Here is a 20,368-nt window from a genome sequence, read left to right as displayed (position 1 = left end):
CTTTAGGTTCTGTCTCAGATATCAATATACGTGTTTTTTCCCGTTTGTTTTTTTCTAATGCCCTGATTGTTTTGTCTCCTGTCAAATAAGCCTTATATTGGAATTCAAACGTTGACTGCAGATCACATTAAGTCAGTTTACTGATAATTATCATAGATATAGATAGAGTATAGTATAGAGCACTACAGTGATTTGTTAGTCATCCATTTAGTCCAAACGTTCTGATAACCAAAATATCTGCTCAGATAAACTTAAATACGACATTAATGTTTTAGCCACTCCAAGGCTATATCTTAAGCGTCTCCTCATAACTTGTTTTTATTCAGCCATCTTGATGTCCTTTCATTTAGGGTTTGTCTCTAAAATAAACAGTCCTGTTTTTGGTTACTTTATTTAGATTTATGTACCATTGAGTGGTGACTTAAAATGGTTTCAATTGAAAGCATTTCAAATGCAACATTTGTATCAATGTAATAATACCAAATGCTATTAAACCTTTGTGTCCACTGAAATGTCAAAGTCCTAATTCCAACAGACATCTGTAGTGCCAACTATGTATATAACTTACCTAAATTCAACAGGACTTTAAAATGTTACATTTAAACGTCTATCAATCAGCTTCTCAACCTGAATGCATTTCTTGTATGTGCACTGAATAGTCTTATTCTATTGGCTGTGGTTTTTATATTCCAGACTAATTAGCCATGGTCTGGCCTCCAGTCGACCGATGATATTTCATATTACTGTGTCACGTCATATCAAATGTTATAGATTGTTAACAATATTAATAAAAGCATGATAGAAATCCTAGATTTCCTCTGCTTTTGAAGTGCCATTTGTTGAATGGCCATGCAAAAAAAGCTCATTCTGATGTGCTGGAGAATGTCTTCTATAAATGTATTTACCTTACCTCACCTTTCCATTGAATTGAACTGAAAAGAATTTGATAATCCATCACAGGAGTGTTGATCATAGGATTTGTTTTAGAGACCATTAGTTGTGGCTAAGCACCAGCTAAAACAATAAGTCCCTGTCCAACAACCTATATACAGCTGGTCAGTCTCTCAGTCTTACGGTAGAGACAAACCTGGACTCTTTCATTTGTTCACAGGAGTTTGCTGTTTTTTCAGGGGCACTTTGTAATGATTGATTGAATTGGGGAAGGGAGTTGCTGAGCTTTAGTTGATGTCGGCTATGTCTTAACAGCTTGACTGATGTAAGCACAACTCACCATGTTTTACCCTTTATTATGTTTTAATTTTTATTTGTTGATTATTGACAACTTTTTAATTATTGACATAAGTTTGGGTATGTGATTGTAAGATGTGTTTTTACAAGGTGTCTCAAACTGAATAAAGTTATAAAGACAACTTTTGTCTTTTGTCTTTTTACAGTATTGTGTTTTCACCATATTCCTTTGTCTCTCAGCTCACTCCTGTTATGAACCTTTACGGAAATACAAAGGCCTACAGTAATGAACAAATTCCTATGAAGATATTCCGGTTGAGGCTATACAATAGAATGCTATTTGCTGTCAGTAGACCAAGAGATTGTCCTAGTTTTGGTCAATGGGGCCGTTTATGTTTATGCTAATGTTTACTTAAGATACTTTAATCCAAAGCAATTGACAACAATAACAATTGCATTATTCAAATGAATTGTTTCAAGTGATGACAAATGACAATATAATTCCTCATAACAAGAAGTAGGCTGTGGGATAATGGACAACATGGTGTTTGGGTATCAGTTTAGTTCAGTTAATGCACGTTGGAGGTGGTAATGCAGTTATGACGCACAGCGACACATTACGGGCCCTATCATGATAGTCTCAAGCTCGGCGCAAAGCGTATGATCATCACGACGCAAAGCTTATTGCTATCGTACACTCGAGTTTTTCGCCATACCCGTCTCTTTTATTAAGCAATGCGCCAAGGGGTGTGGCAATTAATGACCTAAGGAGGGGTCTTCCTGGTCAGAAATCCATGGCGAATTGTTTATCGGTATATGTTAGCGCATTATCATCCACAGGGCTTCTCTCATCCACAGGAACGCGCACCAGCGATTACAATGGGAAACATAATTGTAATAAAGATATTAAAAAATACATCTCACAATGATTTGCAAATTGTAATGACATAATTGGAATTGGTAAACACATGACTGATTAAGAAACATAGGTCTGCCTTATTGCGCCATCCGCCTGACGTTTGATAACAAAACCACTCCCAATGTAGACTGGACAACCAACTAAATTTAAATACAGTAAGCTATTCGCTAGTGACCATGCGTTTTAGATCGCTAAAATAGGGGCCCAAGGCATTTGATGTGTGAATGGATCAATCTCCCTTTTTATCTTCTCAGGTCAGTTCTTTCTAGGTTTTAGTGCTAAAACAATGAGGGAAATTATGACCTTCCCTGACCTGAAACCTGCTGAGTTACATTGAGGATAATGTAACTCCACCGACAGTCACCCCAGGCTCTTGCCAAAAAAGAAAAGAAAAATGTGAGTCAGTTAAGAGTACATTCCAATTCTTTATTTGGCCAACAACCCAGATAACTCAAATAACTCATACACCTGGCTGTCAAAAACACAGGTTGGGTGAGATTGCAAATACGCTCTCATTGTACTGCACAGAAACCTACAAATGGTAGAGAATGGGGTTGCTTATCAACAACTCTACAACCTTTTGCTATTACAAACAGGTGACAAAGAATTCTGGACAAATCAGGGAAAACACATTTTTTGTGTTGTGCATTCTGTGAAACTTAGGTCATGAAATTCCTTTGGGCATAGTAGTGTGTGTGTGTGTGTGTGTGTGTGTGTGTGTGTGTGTGTGTGTGTGTGTGTGTGTGTGTATGTGTATGTGCTGAAAGAGGGCCTCACAGGCCTCAAGACATCAGAGAAACACGAGGCCAGATCAGGGCCAGATCTGAGCCAAAGCGATTCCTTAACTGGATCTGGTCTTAATCGGATGGGACAAATTATTATTGAATATGTGATATATTATTGATACACTGCAGGAGTTATTACATTATGAAGTAAAAATGTATTACATCATCATACATGATGTAGTGCAAACATGAGCTTGTTTCTTTATTAGCATATTGTGTAGGGGAAACGTTACCTAGGAACACCAGGAGTATTTTCCATATTTTCTTACGATGAATCGCATAATCACTATACCATAATATAAGCATTTTCTTGTGCAACACATTGTGACAGTATTGTATTTTCCGCTCAGGGCAATCTAAACTTTTCTCATCTGTTATTCCCCATTGCTAGAATGCAGTACCAGTTCCTACAAGAGCAGGAGTGTCCCTCTCTACCTTCACAAATCTCCTGAAGACCCAGCTCTTCTGAGAGTATCTCTACTACTAGACTTGCTAATTCTAGCACTTACTGTACTTGACTGTATGGAAGTAGCACTCACTGCTGCACTTGACCTTATTGCACTCTACCCTGATTGTTTCCCTTATTGGAAGTCGCATGTTGTTATAAAACGTTCTCCAAATGTAATGTATTGTAATGTAATGTAATAAGTTACTCTGTGATCAGGGTCGGACTGGGAACAAAATTCGGCCCTGGCAATTTTCTCCTGGACCGGCCCACTACTGGACCGACGACCCCCCCACCCCCCACCCCCCCCACACACACACACAAGCCCACCGATACCAAAATCCCCCCCTGATTCCCCCCCATAAATAACAAACACACAGTATCATGCTGTAGCAACACTTCATAAACTGAACCCAAACATTTAGATTTGGACCTATAGGTTATTATATAATTAGTATCGTAATTTCTGTCTACAACTATGACGATCTCCATGCATGTTCAGTAGCCTATATTTTTCATTTAGTCAAGCAGTGACATGTGGTTTAATCAGTGTTGGGCAAGTTACTTCAAAATCGTAATATATTATGTATTACTTATTACTGTCATTTCAAAGTAATTCATTACATTATAATATTACTGTCTCTATTATACTATTGTATTACTTTTAAGTTACTTTTACTAAAATATCTGGAAATATGGATTTGGAATTCTAAATGCAGTTTATTATGCTCAATGCAGCTCATTGCACTTCTAATGGAGGGTGATGTGGTACAACATAATGACTGAGCTAGGCTTAAGGCTAACAACAGTAGAATGCAATAGGTGCAGTGATGGCTCATGATGCAATACAAGGAACAATCATAGCCAGAATTTTGTTTAAAGAAGACAAAAGGTCAAAGTCTGGTCAATTGTGATAGAAATGCTGTAACTTTAGGCTTAGGCCTACTCATTAAAATCAACAGAGAGCCCACTACCTGTATATTGTAACCCAAAACTTAAAGACATGTCAAGATAGGCTACACAGTGCAGCTACTGGCCATGTTTGTGCCTTAACTGGTGAAATACAGTATTAACCTAAGTATGTCATTATATGACCAACTATAAAGATGTAATCTGCCTGTTCCCAGGGATGGGTAGTATTTCTGAAACATGTAATATGTGTTTCAAATGCAAAATAGTAATTTAGTAAGTTACTTCTATACTCTTTGATATTGAGCCTATGAATGAGCGACACCTTTCTATTGTTGCCAGGAATGGAACAGTTCCTTGAGTGCTCCTAGATTAGAGTTAAGTATCTGTGAAGTCATGAAGTCAAGTAGTCAAATGATAATAGCAGGTGACAATGACTGATGGCTCACTGCACTGATACCTGTTTTCAACTCACCCCACCCACATCCGTCTGACAACCCCCACCCCCCCGCCCCCCCCTCTGCTTGTCCATATATTGGGGTTGTTGAGACTAGGCTTTCCAGTCTCCAGCTCCTTGGCTTATATTCTCTTCAGACCTGCCAGTGATTCATCAGAGGAACAGCAGCTGCAACTTCGGCCTCTCTGTTTTATCACTTCTTGATCGCCAGAAAACCCAAGCGAGAAGATGAAGACCCTGCTGTTTGGACTTCTTGGACTGGTTGCCTCCATCTACTTGGGTATGTACTCTTGGTTTAAATCACTCACATGACAACTGAGGCCTTTTTTTGAAGCTTTCTGCACACAACAGATTTTTGTTTTAAGCATTTATTGTTATAAATTACTAAGTACAACTACATACCATTCAAAACCAGTTAATTGATGGCAAAAGTGGTAACAAAAATGTTCTTCAATGGATTTGTGGGCTATGTAGTTGGAGTCAGTGCTGTGGTTCTACACCTGCGCTGGCCATTCATCTTTCAGTGAGGGCAGCAATGGAAAGTTCAACTGAAAAATTCATTTTCTTAACATTTCTTTGTCAGATTTAGTGAAATTTTACATCTTAATTTTATTTCTGTCAACCACTTTCTCTAATTTACTTGGTTATAATTTTGGTTGCAAATTTCTTGGGGTGGAGGTAGTGTAGTGGTAGACAATGGCCCTTGTAATATAATTAGGGCTGTCAATCAATCAATTAAAAAAAATAATCTAATTAATTACATACTCTGTGATTAATTCATCTAAATTAATCGCATATATGATTTTTGCTGTGAAAGTATTTGAAATATTTAAATTCAAATGAATCATTGAATAATCAGCATTAGTGACATTAAAGTTCAAAAACTCTTTTATTATTATTTTAATAATGGCCATAATAATCTATGATATGACCTAATATGCTGAGGAAATAAATTCAAAAGTGTTTCGGGAAGAAGTTTTTTTTTATCACATACATTGCAGAGGACTTTATTTTAATCAACACTTTATTTTTATCAACACCATCAAGCCGTTTTTGAAAAGTAAATGTTCCAATCTATGATCTAGGCAGCACATTTTCTTCTCTATCCTTCATTTTACAGTCTAATGGTTACTGACTACAATGGCTCGGGGTCAAAGGTCATACAGAATCGATTAATCTGCGTTATTTTTTTTAATCAGTTATTTTTTATTCTCAAATTAATTAATCGAAATGAATCAGTTATTTTGACAGCCCTAAATATAAGTTGCTTTGGATAGCAGTGTCTGCTAAATGTAAAGGTTTTCATTTTGTGTGCTTCAGCGGAGTCCCTCACCTGTAACAAGTGCAGCATTGGCTTGGTGGGATTTTGCATCTCCTCTTCTCAGGAGACGTGCTCTGGAAACAATACAAGCTGTTACACCGGACGTGCCAGTAAGTTTTCCCAAAGTGAACTGCAGTTTAATTTAAAAAAGGGTTATAAACTCTTACCTTCTACTTGTGTGTTTTTGGGCTGTTTGTCTGTTGTCTTTCACTGACCGCCATCTTCCCTCCTCCAGCTTTCCCCTCCATCACCGGCTTCAGCGGCTTCAACACCCAGGGGTGCCTCGCCAATTCCGACTGCAACGTCACCTCCAACGGCACCATCCTGGGCGCCACCTACCAGGTATCCAAAACCTGCTGTGGCAGCAACAAATGCAACCCTGTGGTAATCAGCGGCGCCCCGTCCACCTACATCTCCACCACCATGGCCATCGCTGCTGCGCTAACGGCTTCTGTCTGGGGTTCTGCCATTTTCTAAGGAGAGGGGAAACAAACACACCAAGAATGTTAGGGCGTTGTGCCAGTAAACTGTAAACTACAATAACTAGTCTCTGTCTTTAGAAACCAGCTTGACTTCTCTTTGGTCTTCATTGTCTTTTGAGAAACCCACTTGGATTGGTACCAGTCTGGTTTGACTTGTTTTTTTTTTTCACATTTGTCACTGAATGCATGTAGTTATCTGGAACACAAAGGTGTCTGATAAGGTAAATTCACACATATGAAGTGTCCGAGACACTCCATGAATCCCTTAAACAATGTTTGTAACTTGTGGTCTTTTGTGCAAAAATGATTTTCAGAATTCTTATATATTTCATGGGGTAAGCCGGTGTACACTAGCCATGCCTTATGTCTTTTGTATGAGCCTCTGCTCCAGGGGATAACATACTCTTCCAGTGATTCATCGATGAAAACAGATCTGAGCAACTGATCACTATTCTGAGCGCAGATTTTGCTATCCATTTTGCGTTATGAAGCAATATTTAAGATACCTCACTGCAACTGTCATATGTTGATCACAGATCAAACTTGGACACTTCTGATTGTTAGGAAAAGGTTCAGATCTGTTTGAATGTAACTGTGTTAATATGTCTTACATCTGAGTTAATTTATATTTAGTGACTGTGACTTTAATTGTAATTGTCTTTTAAGTTTTTTAAACAGTTCTCAATAAAATATTTGGTAACACTTTATAATAACTACACACAATTCATCATTTATTAAGCCTTTGTTACTTATTAGTTAATAGTTTGTTCATCATTAGTAATTTCTTGTTCATACATAATTTATCATCAGTAAAGCATTTGTTCACACAATTATAAATGGTTTGTTCATTAAGCAATATAGCACGAGAGTGGGGTTGGTCATGGATATTCCCACGGGTGTTGTTCGGCCGTAGCCACGAGTGGCGCAGGCAACAACAGCCGTGGGAATATCCATGACCAATAAAAAATTACGTTAGTCCGCACACTGAAAACTCCTTATAAAAAATATTTTAATCACCACATGTGACGTTTCGGGCTGAATGCCCTTCTTCAGACATGAAGACAGCAAGAAATCTATCAAGAAGAATATCCATGACCAATGCCACGATCACGAGTGCTATATTGCTTTTATGCAACAATTCTACCACAAACTAAATAATCTGAAAGCACCCCATTATTGTTTAAACATGTTAATTTCGACATTGTTCTTACGCATCAAAAATAGTTCCCTTTTCAATAGACAGCGTCTTGGTTGCTAGGTAACCAACATTCCTGATCCCTCGTTACGGGTCTTTGTGGTTTACGTGTCTTCCTGAAAGAAATGTTGAAAGTCGGGCTGAAATCACATTCATATCTAGCTTCGCTAAGGGACATGGTACTGCAAAAAAACGGAAACATAGCCTACATTGCAGAACCACTCAACTTTATTAATTTATGGTGAATAAATGTTACACTACTGTGCACAGCCCCATATGTTTTTCTGACACGATGCTAGCACGTTAGCAGCGGTTAGCTAACTAGGCTAACGTTAGTTATCTACAAGTCTCCTCCAAGTGACAATCATATCATAGGCCCTACACAATGCTGGGAACAATTACAAGGATACAAGGATACAAGGAAGTTTATTGTCACATGCATATAGTTACTGGAAGTAAGAAATGCAGTGAAATTATGTCGTCAGCCTATTTGTGCAAAGTGGGGGGGGGGGGGGGGGGTAAACAGTGCAGTAGAAGAGGGGTTTAGTAGATTAAGTGGCAAGGGCTGCATAAGAAAGGTGGGGGAGGATTGGAATTAGGGGGGGGGGCACCAACAAGGAGCACCCAAGAGCAACAGGGGCAAGGAAAAACTCCCTTACCAAGGAAGAAACCTTGGGCAGATCCACGGCTCAAGGGGCTAACCTTGTACCTAGGAACACCAGGAGTATTTTCCATATTTTCTTACGATGAATCGCATAATCACTATACCATAATATAAGCATTTTCTTGTGCAACACATTGTGACAGTATTGTATTTTCCGCTCAGGGCAATCTAAACTTTTCTCATCTGTTATTCCCCATTGCTAGAATGCAGTACCAGTTCCTACAAGAGCAGGAGTGTCCCTCTCTACCTTCAAAAATCTCCTGAAGACCCAGCTCTTCTGAGAGTATCTCTACTACTAGACTTGCTAATTCTAGCACTTACTGTACTTGACTGTATGGAAGTAGCACTCACTGCTGCACTTGACCTTATTGCACTCTACCTTGATTGTTTCCCTTATTGGAAGTCGCATGTTGTTATAAAACGTTCTCCAAATGTAATGTATTGTAATGTAATGTAATAAGTTGCTCTGTGATCAGGGTCGGACTGGGAACAAAATTCGGCCCTGGCAATTTTCTCCTGGACCGGCCCACTACTGGACCGACGAACACCCCCCCCCCCCCCACACACACACACAAGCCCACCGATACCAAAATCCCCCCCTGATTCCCCCCCATAAATAACAAACACACAGTATCATGCTGTAGCAACACTTCATAAACTGAACCCAAACATTTAGATTTGGACCTATAGGTTATTATATAATTAGTATCGTAATTTCTGTCTACAACTATGACGATCTCCATGCATGTTCAGTAGCCTATATTTTTCATTTAGTCAAGCAGTGACATGTGGTTTAATCAGTGTTGGGCAAGTTACTTCAAAATCGTAATATATTATGTATTACTTATTACTGTCATTTCAAAGTAATTCATTACATTATAATATTACTGTCTCTATTATACTATTGTATTACTTTTAAGTTACTTTTACTAAAATATCTGGAAATATGGATTTGGAATTCTAAATGCAGTTTATTATGCTCAATGCAGCTCATTGCACTTCTAATGGAGGGTGATGTGGTACAACATAATGACTGAGCTAGGCTTAAGGCTAACAACAGTAGAATGCAATAGGTGCAGTGATGGCTCATGATGCAATACAAGGAACAATCATAGCCAGAATTTTGTTTAAAGAAGACAAAAGGTCAAAGTCTGGTCAATTGTGATAGAAATGCTGTAACTTTAGGCTTAGGCCTACTCATTAAAATCAACAGAGAGCCCACTACCTGTATATTGTAACCCAAAACTTAAAGACATGTCAAGATAGGCTACACAGTGCAGCTACTGGCCATGTTTGTGCCTTAACTGGTGAAATACAGTATTAACCTAAGTATGTCATTATATGACCAACTATAAAGATGTAATCTGCCTGTTCCCAGGGATGGGTAGTATTTCTGAAACATGTAATATGTGTTTCAAATGCAAAATAGTAATTTAGTAAGTTACTTCTATACTCTTTGATATTGAGCCTATGAATGAGCGACACCTTTCTATTGTTGCCAGCTTGAGTGCTCCTAGATTAGAGTTAAGTATCTGTGAAGTCATGAAGTCAAGTAGTCAAATGATAATAGCAGGTGACAATGACTGATGGCTCACTGCACTGATACCTGTTTTCAACTCACCCCACCCACATCTGTCTGACAACCCCCCGCCCCCGTTGCTTGTCCTTATATTGGGGTTGTTGAGACTAGGCTTTCCAGTCTCCAGCTCCTTGGCTTACATTCTCTTCAGACCTGCCAGTGATTCATCAGAGGAACAGCAGCTGCAACTTCGGCCTCTCTGTTTTATCACTTCTTGATCGCCAGAAAACCCAAGCGAGAAGATGAAGACCCTGCTGTTTGGACTTCTTGGACTGGTTGCCTCCATCTACTTGGGTATGTACTCTTGGTTTAAATCACTCACATGACAACTGAGGCCTTTTTTTTAAGCTTTCTGCACACAACAGATTTTTGTTTTAAGCATTTATTGTTATGAATTACTAAGTACAACTACATACCATTCAAAACCAGTTAATTGATGGCAAAAGTGGTAACAAAAATGTTCTTCAATGGATTTGTGGGCTATGTAGTTGGAGTCAGTGCTGTGGTTCTACACCTGCGCTGGCCATTCATCTTTCAGTGAGGGCAGCAATGGAAAGTTCAACTGAAAAATTCATTTTCTTAACATTTCTTTGTCAGATTTAGTGAAATTTTACATCTTAATTTTATTTCTGTCAACCACTTTCTCTAATTTACTTGGTTATAATTTTGGTTGCAAATTTCTTGGGGTGGAGGTAGTGTAGTGGTAGACAATGGCCCTTGTAATATAATTAGGGCTGTCAATCAATTAAAAAAAATAATCTAATTAATTACATACTCTGTGATTAATTCATCTAAATTAATCGCATATATGATTTTTGCTGTGAAAGTATTTGAAATATTTAAATTCAAATGAATCATTGAATAATCAGCATTAGTGACATTAAAGTTCAAAAACTCTTTTATTATTATTTTAATAATGGCCATAATAATCTATGATATGACCTAATATGCTGAGGAAATAAATTCAAAAGTGTTTCGGGAAGAAGTTTTTTTCTATCACATACATTGCAGAGGACTTTATTTTAATCAACACTTTATTTTTATCAACACCATCAAGCCGTTTTTGAAAAGTAAATGTTCCAATCAATGATCTAGGCAGCACATTTTCTTCTCTATCCTTCATTTTACAGTCTAATGGTTACTGACTACAACGGCTCGGGGTCAAAGGTCATACAGAATCGATTAATCTGCGTTATTTTTTTTAATCAGTTATTTTTTATTCTCAAATTAATTAATCAAAATTAATCAGTTATTTTGACAGCCCTAAATATAATTGTAAGTTGCTTTGGATAGCAGTGTCTGCTAAATGTAAAGGTTTTCATTTTGTGTGCTTCAGCGGAGTCCCTCACCTGTAACAAGTGCAGCATTGGCTTGGTGGGAGTTTGCATCTCCTCTTCTCAGGAGACGTGCTCTGGAAACAATACAAGCTGTTACACCGGACGTGCCAGTAAGTTTTCCCAAAGTGAACTGCAGTTTAATTTAAAAAAGGGTTATAAACTCTTACCTTCTACTTGTGTGTTTTTGGGCTGTTTGTCTGTTGTCTTTCACTGACCGCCATCTTCCCTCCTCCAGCTTTCCCCTCCATCACCGGCTTCAGCGGCTTCAACACCCAGGGGTGCCTCGCCAATTCCGACTGCAACGTCACCTCCAACGGCACCATCCTGGGCGCCACCTACCAGGTATCCAAAACCTGCTGTGGCAGCAACAAATGCAACCCTGTGGTAATCAGCGGCGCCCCGTCCACCTACATCTCCACCACCATGGCCATCGCTGCTGCGCTAACGGCTTCTGTCTGGGGTTCTGCCATTTTCTAAGGAGAGGGGAAACAAACACACCAAGAATGTTAGGGCGTTGTGCCAGTAAACTGTAAACTACAATAACTAGTCTCTGTCTTTAGAAACCAGCTTGACTTCTCTTTGGTCTTCATTGTCTTTTGAGAAACCCACTTGGATTGGTACCAGTCTGGTTTGACTTGTTTTTTTTTCCACATTTCTCACTGAATGCATGTAGTTATCTGGAACACAAAGGTGTCTGATGAGGTAAATTCACACATATGAAGTGTCCAAGACACTCCATGAATCCCTTAAACAATGTTTGTAACTTGTGGTCTTTTGTGCAAAAATGATTTTCAGAATTCTTATATATTTCATGGGGTAAGCCGGTGTACACTAGCCATGCATTATGTCTTTTGTATGAGACTCTGCTCCAGGGGATAACATACTCTTCCAGTGATTCATCGATGAAAACAGATCTGAGCAACTGATCACTATTCTGAGCGCAGATTTTGCTATCCATTTTGCGTTATGAAGCAATATTTAAGATACCTCACTGCAACTGTCATATGTTGATCACAGATCAAACTTGGACACTTCTGATTGTTAGGAAAAGGTTCAGATCTGTTTGAATGTAACTGTGTTAATATGTCTTACATCTGAGTTAATTTATATTTAGTGACTGTGACTTTAATTGTATTTGTCTTTTAAGTTTTTTAAACAGTTCTCAATAAAATATTTGGTAACACTTTATAATAACTACACACAATTCATCATTTATTAAGCCTTTGTTACTTATTAGTTAATAGTTTGTTCATCATTAGTAATTTCTTGTTCATACATAATTTATCATCAGTAAAGCATTTGTTCACACAATTATAAATGGTTTGTTCATTAAGCAATATAGCACGAGAGTGGGGTTGGTCATGGATATTCCCACGGGTGTTATTCGGCCGTAGCCACGAGTGGCGCAGGCAACAACAGCCGTGGGAATATCCATGACCAATAAAAAATTACGTTAGTCCGCACACTGAAAACTCCTTACAAAAAATATTTTAATCACCACATGTGACGTTTCGGGCTGAATGCCCTTCTTCAGACATGAAGACAGCAAGAAGACTATCAAGAAGAATATCCATGACCAATCCCACGATCACGAGTGCTATATTGCTTTCATGCAACAATTCTACCACAAACTAAATAATCTGAAAGCACCCCATTATTGTTTAAACATGTTAATTTCGACATCGTTCTTACGCATCAAAAATAGTTCCCTTTTCAATAGACAGCGTCTTGGTTGCTAGGTAACCATCATTCCAGATCCCTTGTTACGGGTCTTTGTGGTTTACGTGTCTTCCTGAAAGAAATGTTGAAAGTCGGCTGAAATCACATTCATATCTAGCTTCGCTAAGGGACATGGTACTGCAAAAAAACGGAAACATAGCCTACATTGCAGAACCACTCAACTTTATTAATTTATGGTGAATAAATGTTACACTACTGTGCACAGCCCCATATGTTTTTCTGACACGATGCTAGCACGTTAGCAGCGGTTAGCTAACTAGGCTAACGTTAGTTATCTACAAGTCTCCTCCAAGTGACAATCATATTATAGGCCCTACACAATGCTGGCAATGCTGAGAACAATTACAAGGATACAAGGATACAAGGAAGTTTATTGTCACATGCATATAGTTACTGGAAGTAAGAAATGCAGTGAAATTATGTCTGGTGTCAGCCTATTTGTGGGGGGGGGGGGGTTTAGTAGATTAAGTGGCAAGGGCTGCATAAGAAAGGTGGGGGAGGATTGGAATTGGGGGGGGGGGGCACCAACAAGGAGCATCCAAGAGCAACAGGGGCAAGGAAAACCTCCCTTACCAAGGAAGAAACCTTGGGCAGATCCACGGCTCAAGGGGCTAACCCAACTGCCAGGGGCCTTGGTGTGTGTGTTGGGGGGATGACAGGGGAGATGGGATAGTGTGCTGTGTATGTGGGGAGAGGGCAGTGTGCAATATGTGTGTTGGAGAAGCTTCCTCATGAGACAATGTGCTGTGTATGTAGGGGAGGGGGGGGGGGGGGGGCAGTGTACTGCAAGTATGGTGAAGGGACTTACTATTGCAAGCAGAGTACTGTATGTATGATGTATGTGAGTGATGAAGATGTGTGTGTGGGCGGGAGGGGAGTGGAGCAGTGACTGTGTGTGTGTAGTGTGTGTGTGGGTAGGTGGGGGCAGTGTGCTGTAAGTATGTAGAGGATGTGTGTTGGAGAAGATCCTGAAGACAATGTGCTGTGTATGTAGGGGGGGGGGGGGCAGTGTGCAGCAAGTATGTAGAGGAGGCTTACTGTAGCAAGCAGTGTGCTGTATGTATGTAGAGGAGGCTTACTGTAGCAAGCAGTGTGCTGTATGTATGTGAGGTGATGACAGTGATGATGTAAGTGTGTGTGTTTTTTGTGTGTGTGTTGGGGATGGGGGTGGGGTGGGGGGTGGGTGCAGAAAGGCTAGGCAATCAAGGACATGGGTAGATGGAGGAGAAATCAAAAATAATAAATAAAAAGTTCTATGGAGATGTGCAAAAGTTGGAGAAAGTCAGATATGTGTGTGTGTGTGTGTGTGTGTGTTTTGACGTGTGATGAAATAAGAAAATAAATAAAAGGTCTATAGCATAGGGTGAGGGATGTAAAAGTGCTAAAAGTCTTGTAGGTGTGTGTGTGTGGGGGGGGGGGGGTCATGAGTGCTGAGGAGTGAATGAGTGCAAAGTCAGTATAGTGTGAGTTCAGAGTTGGGAAATGTTTGAGAGCAGACATGTGGACTCGAGTCACATGACTTGGACTCGAGTCAGACTCGAGTCATGATTTTAATGACTTCAGACTTGACTTGATAAAATTCGGCATGACTTGCGACTCGACTTGGACTTGAATACTATTCACTCGAGACTTGACTCGGACTTTGCCTCTTTGACTTGTGACGACTTGACATGTCTCGAGTCAAAAACTAAATTTCCTGATCGTGGACCAGTCACCCCAGAGATGCTTTCCCTCCGCGACTAAAAAAAAAAAAAAAATAGCGGAGACAAGCGGCCAGTCCAGAGCACAGTTCAGTGCTGCCGCTACCCCCATATGCGTTACGCACTGTGTGTAGGGCACCAAGAGACAGAGAAACGACCAACATTTAGCTAATAACTAGTAGCTTTACTGCAAACTGATTTGCACTCTTGTTAGAGAACGTTTACAATGTCAAAATGCACCAACAGCATGTTACATAAAGATGATACTTTTCGAGTCCTCTCCATTAAGATCCAACTTGAACTTATGCTAGCCTACTCCATTTAATTGAGAACCCCATCTAAGCACGCACGAGAGGGAGAGAAAACGAGTGGCAGGTTCCAGCTGGCTTGTCATTGTTGATGATGATTGATATTTTCTTTTAAATATAAGAAACGTATAAAAGGAAATCATGAAGGCAACAAATACGAGATTAGGGGAAATTGCGGATTTATCCGGTTCTCACTACTGTTATAAACTATGAGATCCAGGTCACTATGACATAGGCTGCACTCACTGTGATTTGGAAAGTGGACAAGAATATGAAGAGTTGTCTTTGCCTTTGTTTAATGGAAATGGTGAGTCTTGAAGTAGGCCTATTCAATAATGTGTTTACATGAAGCACATTGATATGCCGATTGAAACGCATTCCACTCAGCTAGCTAGGTGGCTACTGGCTACCAGGCTCATAATTCACATTTAATTGCAAACAGAAAATGTCAAGCAAGCATCATGTCATACATGCATCTATTTCCAAAGGAATGAAAGCTGTTTGTGCCAACTTAATATAATGCTTATCATTGTTAATATTGTGCTATTCATGTGGCACAAACAATGTTTGAGTTTGTGGACTAGCCATAGGAATGGAGCTGGTAAAAAAGATCATTATGAGAATGTGTGGACAGTGGCACACAATGGGCTTAAAGTGACAGTGCACCATTTACAAATGAGATAAACAGCATCACATGTGTAGTATTTCTTAAGAAATGAATACTTTAAAACAAAATTACTGTGTCATTATTATCTTTTAAATAATATAAAAGTGTTGACCTTGGCTTCCCTTATGAGTCGCCACTGGCAGACAGCCTAATAAATTGTTTGCAGGCAAATCTGTGGCCTAGCGCAGTGAAATGCCATCAGTCAAATTATTACTCATCCTTACAGTGGGCTCCGAAATTTGGAAAAACAATATTTTTATTTGTCATGTAGCTATCCGTTTTGTACAGATTACTCAGGTATGCACATGTGTATATTGTATGCGCATGCATATATCGTAAAAGATTTCAAGACAGAAACATTGAACATATTTTAATCTGTATTTATAAAAAAAAATTCTGTGGATTAGATGGAAGTGTTAAAATTATGATCGATAGTCTAATAATGCCATTATTAAGTGAAGAGTACCTGATGACTTGTTCAGGACTTGAAAAAGATTGGGACTTGGACTTGGACTCGACTTGGCTTTGATGAGACTTGGACTTGGACTCGACTTGCCCTTCTCTGTATTTACTTGGGACTTGACTTGGACTTGAGTGCTAAGACTTGGGACTTACTTGTGACTTGCCAAACAGTGACTTGGTCCCACCTCTGTTTGAGAGTGCTGAAGAGTGAATGTGTGCAAAGTCAGTATAGTGTGAGTTCAGAGTTCGGATGGCCTGGGGATAAAAACTTCTCCTGAGTCTCTCAGTTCTGGCTTTGTGACTACATAGGCGTCTTCTTGATTTCAGCGGTAGGAATAATCCATTGTTAGGATGAGAAGAGTCCTTCAGAATATTTTGGGCTCTTAGGAGTACTCTTCTGGAATAGATATCTTGTAGAGCAGGGAGTTGAGTTCTTATAGTACGTTCAGCTGAGCGCACTACTCTCTGCAGAGTACTACAATCTCTAACTGTGGAGTTCCCATACCAGGTGATGATGCTACCAGTTAGAACACTCTCAACCGCTGAAGTGTAGAAGGCCTTCATGATGGATGTAGAAACTTTGAATTTCCTTAGCTGACGAAGGAAGTAGAGTCGTTGTCTGGACTTCTTCAGAACATATTGAGTGTTAACAGTCCATGTTAGGTCTTCAGTAATGTGGACACCAAGGTATTTAAAACTTGTGACTCTCTCTACAGGTTGCCCGCTGATCATTAGTGGGGTGTAACTGTAGTTCTGCTGCTGCCTTCTGTAATCCACTACCATTTCCTTGGTTTTATTGATATTTAGTGTCAAGCTGTTAGATTGACACCACTGTGCCACCTCATCAACCTGATCCAAGTAGAGCTGTTCATTGTTGTTACTAATCAGGCCCAAGATCACTGTGTCATCTGCAAACTTGATGATGGAGGTGTGACTACTGTTGGCTTTGCAGTCATGTGTGTAGATGTTGTGCAGCAGTGGACTCAAAACACAGTGCTGATGGTTAATGAGTCAGATGTCAGACCCCCCACTCTAACCACTTGTGAACGGTTGGTGAGGAAGTCAAATATCCAGTGACACAGGGTGGTGTTTAGTCCTAAGGCCTTCATCTTTGTGACCAAGGTGAGAGGTACTATCGTGTTGAATGCTGAACTAAAGTCAATGAACAGCATCCTCACATAATTAGCATCCTCGTTTATCTTACTTACATTGAGTTGACTGTGTGGCTTAATCCACAGATGTGGTGAAGCACTGTTTCATTATGGTTTGCTAAGGAGTAACCCATTGCTTAAAATAGTGGAGAGCTGGGATGAGAACATTGTGTCAAATCTTTGCATTGTATCGCGGAGTGATTTATTATTAGCTGTGCAAAGTCTGAGTTGAAATGTCCAGGGATATTCCAACTCATGGAACGTCTTTCGGCCAATCAGAAACAAATAAATAGTTCCATAGAACCCAATTGTTGTATAATAGTAAATAAGCCTATCCAAAAAATATGTTTGTAAGTACATGATTTATACTTAATAAGTAATGAAACAACCACTTATAATGAAATCATTTTCTTATTATAAACCAGTTGCAAACTATTACAAATAAACCCTATGGATTAAGTGGGATATCACTTAAGTTCATATGCGAGTCAAGGCAGGTGATCCAATATATTCGGCAATAAAGTGTATGTTGCGCTCATTAAAACAGGAATGAGGAAAGAGTAAGACTAGAGAACAGTGACAGCCTCAGGTCACTTCTCCATAGAATGAGTGCCTATGTTATTAACACGCTTCTCTTGATGCCCAAGTTCCTAACATACTTTACAGGTGCCTTTTACAATGCAGCACACCTACATGGTGGGTGGAGAGGACTTGGCTAAACCAGAGCTATAGCGCTCTGGGCTAGACAGGGGACTAAATGGCAGGTTGAATTAGTGACAATTTAAGGGGCAGAGGCAATCTGGGTAAGACATCTAGAACCTTCTGAGAGTTGGAATACAACTTCACCTTTTTAAAGTGTGACTCCCAGTTACTAGTCTACGCCAGCCACAGAGAAAAAGTTGTAAATGCAAGACTCATATTTTAAGTCTACGTAAGCTACAGAGTTATAAGCTAATTATCGGAAAAAAGTGAAATGGCACTGGCACTTGAGATTGCATTGTGTTTGCACCAGAACTTACATAGCCTACACAAGGGTCGTAACAGTCAGTGCACTGGGAGTCGGTGCACTCGTATCCACCCTTATGTTATGGGCCATACCCAACCCTTCTTAGCGATTCCGTACATCCGTATATGAGTTCTGAGTGTGGCACCCCCTAATGCACAGCTGACTACGCCACCCCTTGAGATAAGTAGTGTCTGATATTAGAGCAAGGGGAACTCTATCCCAATGAATGTACAAAGACAGGTGTTTAGAAAAGTATAAAAATACAGTCTTTATGAAATACTTAAGGTGTTGCTGTGGTTGGTCAACAATTACACATGGAGGGGGGAAGGGAAAGTTACAGCCATCAAGTTTAGACTAGTCGAGTGGCTGAGAGATGAAATACTAACAGGATGTTAGGGCTCACTACCACACGTGAATGATGACCGCACTTCTTGAAGTAATACACGCTAAGAATTCACAATACACTGCACTGCAAATCTTCTGTCGCTAAGGAAAGCCTAACTAAAGGCATTAAGGCTCACACACAGCACTACAACCAGTCATTGAGTGAACTTTAAGGGAACCCGCTATCCAGTAGCCTCCCACACTACCCAGGCTCGACTGTATCTGAAATTACTTAGGGCCTTAAGGGGAAGACAAGGGAAGACAGGGGTAAAAGAAAAGAAAAGCCCCTCTAACCTGTGGCTCACAGAACGGCCTATACGCCATTACTAGCCACAGGCTAGAAGGGGCAAACAAAACACACATGTATAATAAATATGCACAGTCTAAGAACCATACCAGTCATACAAACATACAGTGTAGAGAACAGCAGCTTAGCAACACCATGTAGCAGTCTGGATCTGTTGCGGTGAAAGTTAGCACAAGCTTTTAGACGTTTACACTTCCCCCTCGCTGGCGGCCACAATAGCCAGCGAAGTGCTTGATCACATACAGAGAACTTTGACACAATTAGCTCGCCCCTCCAAGCATTGGTGGAGCTGCCTCACAGCGGCCTTGCTGGTGTCTGCTCAGTCACACGCTTCAACTTGACGCCGCACCCGAACCACTGTCACGTGTTTTAAATCAGCTATGATCATCCCAGTGCCCAAGAAAACTAACATAACCTGTCTCAATGATTATAGGCCTGTTGCACTCAACTTCTGTTGTCATGAAAATCTTTGAACGCCTAGTCTGTAGGTACCTGCCACACATCACGCTAGACCAGTGTTTCTTAAACTTTTTCAGACGAAGGACCACTTAACCAATAAAAATGAAACGCACGGACCACCTGGCTAAAAAAAAAAGATTAGACCTACTTCAACAGTATATTAGCCTACACAATAGGCCTACTCACTGAACCACCTTGCTTATTGTCTTTGCACTTTGCTTATTGTGTCAGAGGATTCATATTCATATTTAAACTATATAGACCAGGGGTGGGCAAACTTTTTGGCTCAAGGGCCCACATTGTGCACTGTCGCTTTAATTCACGTTTATTTCTTAATGATCTTCCTGCCTGCTACGGTATGGCCCTCTCACACTTTTTAAATGGTCAGTAGTGGGAACTACTGCTGCCTTCATGATTTCCTTTTAAAAGTTTCTTATAAGAAGGAGATATCAATTATCAACAAAGACAAGCCAGCTGGAACCTGCGGCTCTCTCTCCCTCTCGTGAGTGCAGACGCATTCCCAGTTAAATGGATGCAGTCTCACTTTGACCACCTATGCCGGCGTACTGTTCATTGATTTCAGCTCAGCTTTCCACACCATCCTGCCTGTCAAACTGTACAATTCTCTCCTGTCCATGAGAGCTAATCCCTCACTCTGTCAATGGTTACTTAACTTCCTGTCTTGCAGGAAAGAAAATCCAGAAGAATGAGTCATCACCCAGGGTTCTGAACACTGGCACCCCACAAGGGTGTGTCTTGTCACCTCTGTTATTTTCTCTTTACACTAACAATTGTACATCAAATTCTGCATCTGTCAGACTGCTTAAGTTTGCAGACGACACCACTATTATAGGCCTCATACGCGACAGGGAGGAATCTTCCTATCGGAGTAAGGGTGGAACA

The 20,368-nt window shown here is 40.0% G+C and overlaps 2 long non-coding RNA genes across 2 annotated transcripts; both read right to left on the bottom strand.

Moving 5' to 3' along the window:
* Positions 1-2,512: 2,512 nt before the first annotated feature.
* LOC121695897 lies at positions 2,513-8,832 on the bottom strand. Its single transcript, XR_006026199.1, has 2 exons — positions 8,411-8,832; positions 2,513-3,125 (listed from the first exon to the last, which is right to left on the bottom strand). It is a non-coding gene; the product is annotated as an uncharacterized LOC121695897 (long non-coding RNA).
* On the bottom strand, positions 4,897-5,426 carry LOC121695896. Its single transcript, XR_006026198.1, has 2 exons — positions 5,106-5,426; positions 4,897-5,041 (listed from the first exon to the last, which is right to left on the bottom strand). It is a non-coding gene; the product is annotated as an uncharacterized LOC121695896 (long non-coding RNA).
* Positions 8,833-20,368: the final 11,536 nt, after the last annotated feature.

The sequence above is a fragment of the Alosa sapidissima genome, chromosome 21 (genome assembly GCF_018492685.1).
Source record: "Alosa sapidissima isolate fAloSap1 chromosome 21, fAloSap1.pri, whole genome shotgun sequence".
Classification (NCBI taxonomy): Eukaryota; Metazoa; Chordata; class Actinopteri; order Clupeiformes; family Clupeidae; genus Alosa; species Alosa sapidissima.
Note: the sequence above shows the minus strand (reverse complement) of the source record. Positions and strands in the feature narration are given on the sequence as shown.